The sequence below is a fragment of the Betta splendens genome, chromosome 6, assembly GCF_900634795.4.
Source record: "Betta splendens chromosome 6, fBetSpl5.4, whole genome shotgun sequence".
Classification (NCBI taxonomy): domain Eukaryota; kingdom Metazoa; phylum Chordata; class Actinopteri; order Anabantiformes; family Osphronemidae; genus Betta; species Betta splendens.
In genome coordinates, this window is record NC_040886.2 from 1,806,388 (window position 1) to 1,812,387 (window position 6,000).

The window sequence follows — 6,000 nt, forward strand, 5'->3', positions numbered from 1 at the left end:
CCGGGTACTCCACACTACCCCTTGGCCCATAAGCACAAATGACAGTGAGTGACCTATCCCCCACCCGAAGGCGCAGGGAAGCGACCCTCTCGTCCACCGGGGAAAACTCCAACACATGGCGACTAAGCTGTGGAGCTATGAGCAAGCCCACACCAGCCCGCCGCCTCTCACCGCAGGCAACTCCAGAGTAGAAGAGGGTCCAGCCCCTCTCAAGGAGTTGGGTTCCAGAGCCCAGGCTGTGTGTGGAGGTGAGCCCGACTATTTCTAGCCGGTACCGCCCGACCTCCTGCACAAGCTCAGGCTCCTTTCCCCCCAGTGACGTGACATTCCATGTCCCAATAGCCAGATTGGTTATCCAGGGATTGGGTCGCCTATCAGCACCAGAGTAAGCTCACCTCAACTTGACGGTTCCAGCCGACTGAGGCTAGTAACGCAAATTTACAGTACATACACAAATACACAAAGAACCGAACATATTATTTTCAAACATAAAGGATGAATTTCAGGTGAAACATACATGTTAATAACAGATCTGTTACACGTGGCTAATTTGTGCTTAATTTTAACGCCCTAAAATATAAATGTACCATGGTATAGCTTCACTAAGTCTACAAGTACAAATCCGGTTACGGACGCACAGATCGGTTCACACACGCACAGATCAGTTTACGCACGCACAAAGCTAATCTGACCCTAATTTGACTCCATAGCGAATCAGCTGGGGGAGGACGATTCCTGGGGGCTTTCTGTGATGCTACCACTGTCTCTGACTGCCTCAACAGTCTGTCAGCCAAAACAGATAGAATAAAGATGAAGAAGGTTACAAAGGTATTCATTTTTTCAAAACCTGGCTCACAGAACTAGATACCACAAAGGAATTAAAACAGAACTGAGTCAAAAAATAAAGAGAACATGGTGCCCGGTCTTGGAGGGAAGCAGTTTCAGCACACACAAGTTTTTTCCCTTGTGAGATTTATTGATAACACATAAGATAAGATACTGTAGACCTTTATTCCTCGCACAATGGGGAAATTTCTATGTTGCAGCAGCAGTACAAAACAAGAGCAGAATTAAAATTATGTACAATTTAAGTAAAATTAAACATGTATCCTACATACTCTATTCTCACCCTCCGCGGGTGGTCTCATCCACTTTCCAAGCTCGGGTCCTCTACCAGAGGCCAGGGAGCTTGAGGGTTCTGCGCAGTATCCTTGCTGTTCCTAGGACTGCACTTTTCTGGACTGAGATGTCAGATGTTTTTTCCAGGGATCTGTTGTAGCCACTCCTCCAGTTTGGGGGTCACTGCCCCCAGTGCTCCAATAACCACAGGCACCACTGTGGCCTTCACCTTCCAAGCCTTCTCCAGTTCTTCTCTGAGCCCTTGGTATTTCTCTAGTTTCTCATGTTCCTTTTTCCTGATGTTGCCATCGCTTGGTATTTCCACATCCACCACTACGGCTTTCCTCTGCTCTTTATCCACCACCACAATGTCTGGTTGGTTCGCCATTACCATTCTGTCTGTCTGTATCTGGAAGTCCCACAGGATCTTGGCTCGCTCATTCTCTACCACCTTGGGAGGTGTTTCCCACTTTGATCTTGGGGTTTCCAGTCCATACTCTGCGCAGATGTTCCTGTATACTATGCCAGCCACTTGGTTATGGCGTTCCATGTATGCTTTCCCTGCCAGCATCTTACACCCTGCAGTTATGTGCTGGACCGTCTCAGGGGCCTCTTTGCACAGTCTACACCTTGGGTCTTGTCTGGTGTGGTAGATCTGGGCCTCTATGGCTCTGGTGCTCAGGGCCTGCTCCTGTGCAGCCAGGATGAGTGCCTCTGTGCTGTCCTTCAGCCCAGCCCTTTCAAGCCATTGGTAGGATTTGTTGAGATCAGCCACTTCAGTTATGTTCCGGTGGTACATCCCATGTAAGGGCTTGTCCTCCCATGATGGTCCCTCTTCCAGCATCTCATCCTCTGTTCTCCACTGCCTGAGACATTCACTCAGCATGTCATCTGTCGGGGCCTTCTCCTTGATGTACTTATGGATCTTGGATGTTTCATCCTGGATAGTGGCTCTCACGCTCACTAGTCCTCGGCCTCCTTCCTTGCGGCTAGCGTATAGTCTCAGGGTGCTGGATTTGGGTCGGAACCCTCCATGCATGGTGAGGAGCTTTCGTGTCTTAACATCTGTGGTCTGTATCTCTTCCTTTGGCCACCTTATTATTCCTGCAGGATATCTGATCACTGGCAGGGCGTAGCTGCTTATTGTCGATGTCTCGCTCATTCTTGGCGTACAGCTTGATGTCATCCATGTAGAGGAGGTGACTTATAGTGGCCCCGTTCTGGAGTCGGTATCCATAGCCAGTCTTGTTTATTATTTGGCTGAGGGGGTTCAGACCTATGCAGAACAGCAGTGGGGACAGTGCATCTCCTTGGTATATGCCACATTTGATGGATACTTGGGCAAGTGGCTTCCCATTGGCTTCAAGGGTGGTTCTCCACAACCTCATCGAGTTTGCAATTAAGGCCCTTAGAGTTCTGTTGATGTTGTACAGCTCCAAGCATTCAGTGATCCATGTGTGTGGCATTGAGTCATAGGCTTTCTTGTAGTCGATCCAGGCTGTGCACAGGTTGGTGTGTCGCACTCTGCAGTCTTGGGCAATATTATATATATATATATAATATTATATATATATATAATATTATATATATATATATACAACTCCGGTTGTATATATATATATATAAGGCCCGATGTAGCCAACAACATCATCTGCAAAAAGCAGAGTTGCTATCCTGTGGTCCCCAAACCAGACCCCTATTGGCCCCTGGCTGCGCCTAGAAATTCTGTCCATAAAAATAATGAACAGAACCGGTGACAAAGGGCAGCCCCGCCGAAGTCCAACATGCACCGGGAACAGGTCTGACTTATTGCTGGCAATGCGAACCAAGCTCCTGCTCCGGTTGTACAGAGACCGAACAGCCCTTAGCAAAGAGCCCTGGACTCCATACTCCCGGAGCACCCCAACCAGGATGACCCCGAGCTATGTTGTCAGGGGCTAAATGCCCCTGGTAGGGTCTCCCAAGGCAAACAGGTCATTGGCGATGGGCCAGACTAAGAGCGGTTCACAAACCCCCCTATGAAAGGTAGACGACCAAGGCCAGAGACGTCGCCCGGTATGGCGCAGCCAGGGCCCCACCCTGGAGCCAGGCCCGGGGTTGGGGCTCGTATGCGAGCGCCTGGTGGCCGGGCCCCGTGGAAGTCCCACGGGGCCCGAAAGAGCAACGTGGGGCCGTCCTCAAGTGGACCCACCATCCGCAGGAGGAACCGTAGGGGGCCGGTGCAAAGTGGATTGGGCAGCAGTCGAAGGCGGGAGCCTAGGCGACCCAATCCCTGGATAACCAATCTGGCTATTGGGACATGGAATGTCACGTCACTGGGGGGAAAGGAGCCTGAGCTTGTGCAGGAGGTCGGGCGGTACCGGCTAGAAATAGTCGGGCTCACCTCCACACACAGCCTGGGCTCTGGAACCCAACTCCTTGAGAGGGGCTGGACCCTCTTCTACTCTGGAGTTGCCTGTGGTGAGAGGCGGCGGGCTGGTGTGGGCTTGCTCATAGCTCCCCAGCTTAGTCGCCATGTGTTGGAGTTTTCCCCGGTGGACGAGAGGGTCGCTTCCCTGCGCCTTCGGGTGGGGGATAGGTCACTCACTGTCGTTTGTGCTTATGGGCCAAACGGTAGTGTGTGACCTTTGGCCATATGTTTTGGACACTCGGGTGAAGAGAGGGGCTGAGTTGTCAACTGATCACCACCTGGTGGTGAGTAGGATCCGCTGGCAGGGAAAGAGGCTGGAACGACTTGGCAGGTCCAAACGTATTGTGAGGGTCTGTTGGGAACGCCTGGCTGAACCCTCTGTCAGACGGACCTTTAACTCACACCTCCAGGAGAGCTTCGACCAGATTCCGAGGAAGGTCGGAGACATAGAGTCGGAGTGGACCATGTTCTCCGTCTCCATCGTCAACGCGGCCGTTCGGAGCTGTGGACGCAGGGTCTCTGGTGCGTCGTGGTGGTAATGCCCGAACCCGGTGGTGGACGCCGGAGGTAAGGGACGCCATCAAGCTGAAGAAGGAGTCCTACCAGGTCTGGTTGACCTGTTGGACTCCTGAGGCAGCTGATGGGTACCGGCAGGCCAAGCGTGCTGCAGCCCGTGCCGTTGCGGAGGCAAAAACTTGGGCCTGGGAGGAGTTCGGGGAGGCCATGGAAGAGGACTATCGCTCGGCCTCAAAGAGATTCTGGCAAACTGTTCGGTGCCTCAGGAGGGGGAAGCAGTTCTTTACCAACTCTGTTTTCAGGGGAGGTGGGGAGCTGTTGACCTCAATTGGGGATGTTATCGGACGGTGGAAGGAGTACTTTGAGGATCTCCTCAACCCCTTCGACATGCCTTCTGCTGAGGAAGCAGAGGCAGGGGACTCAGAGGCGGACTCGCCCATCACCCAGGCTGAGGTCATCGAGGTAGTTAGTAAGCTCCTCGGTGGCAGAGCAGCGGGGGTGGATGAGATCCGTCCTGAGTAAATCAAGTCTCTGGATGTTGTGGGGCTGTCTTGGGTGACACGCCTCTACAACATCGTGTAGACGAGGGGGACAGTTCCTCTGGACTGGACAACCGGGGTGGTTGTCCCTCTTTACAAAAAGGGGGACAGGAGAGTGTGTTCCAACTATAGGGGGATCACACTTCTCAGCCTCCCTGGGAAAGTCTATGCCAGGGTACTGGAGAGGAGAATTCGGCCGATAGTCGAACCTCGGATACAGGAGGAACAATGTGGTTTTCGGCCTGGTCGTGGAACGCTGGACCAGCTTTATACCCTCAGCAGGGTGCTTGAGGGTTTGTGGGAGTTTGCCCAACCAGTCTACATGGGCTTTGTGGATCTGGAGAAGGCATTCGACCGCGTCCCTCGTGACATCCTGTGGGGGGTGCTCCGGGAGTATGGATTCCAGGGCTCTTTGCTAAAGGCTGTTCGGTCTCTGTACAACCGGAGCAGGAGCTTGGTTCGCATTGCCAGCAATAAGTCAGACCTGTTCCCGGTGCATGTTGGAAGGACAAAACAACAAAAAACAATCCCATACACAAAAACTAAAACACAGGGGACTGGGAGGACAAAGCACTACTGGCAAGGAACTTTGGCAAGCCGTTTTAACTTTTAAGGATTTTAAGGTGAGTATTTCAGATATCCAAAATAACGTTCTGCCTAGTCAAAATGTAGTTGTGGATATCTTAAATTATAGTTTTGACTAGGTGGAAATACATTGCAGATATTTATAATTTGAATTCTGACTATCTAATGACGGTTAAAGCGGCTTGCCATAAGGAACTAGAGGCCTCCTACTCGATACGCCGCATGACTTAGCTTATCTGCAGTTTGAATGGACTGGTTGTTTCAACATTTCAAAGCTTTATAAACATGGCAAGCGGACCGGAGATGATCTATAAGATGATAGATGACATATAAGATAGACTGGTTTCACATTACAGATATCTGTAACGTATTTATGACAAGTTTAAAATGTAATTAAAGACTACAACTACATTTTGACAAGTCACAATTCCAATAAAAGTATCTTAATTAGTCAGACATCAGTGTCTTCTCCAAAGCTGGAGAGGTTGTGAGAAGCTGATTAAAGCCATGTTCGGTGGAAACGATTTTAAAATAAAAGTCTTTGATTTAACTAACAAAAACACATCAATATTGTTTCCTCAATGTAGTAATAAAGAAAGTTGTAGAAGCACCAAATACAGCTCGAATATCAGACTTAAAATCAGGCTCGAAACAGACTATCAAACATATTTACCATGTCAAGGCTACTGACATCATTATTATCCTCAAAGAAACACAATTACACACCTTCGATTAAATAACTTTTATTTGAGAATAAAACATGGACCTTGACCCTAAACCACCATGTGTCAGTGAGGGTTTGACGGTCAGTTTTCTCTGATGCAGAGGGAA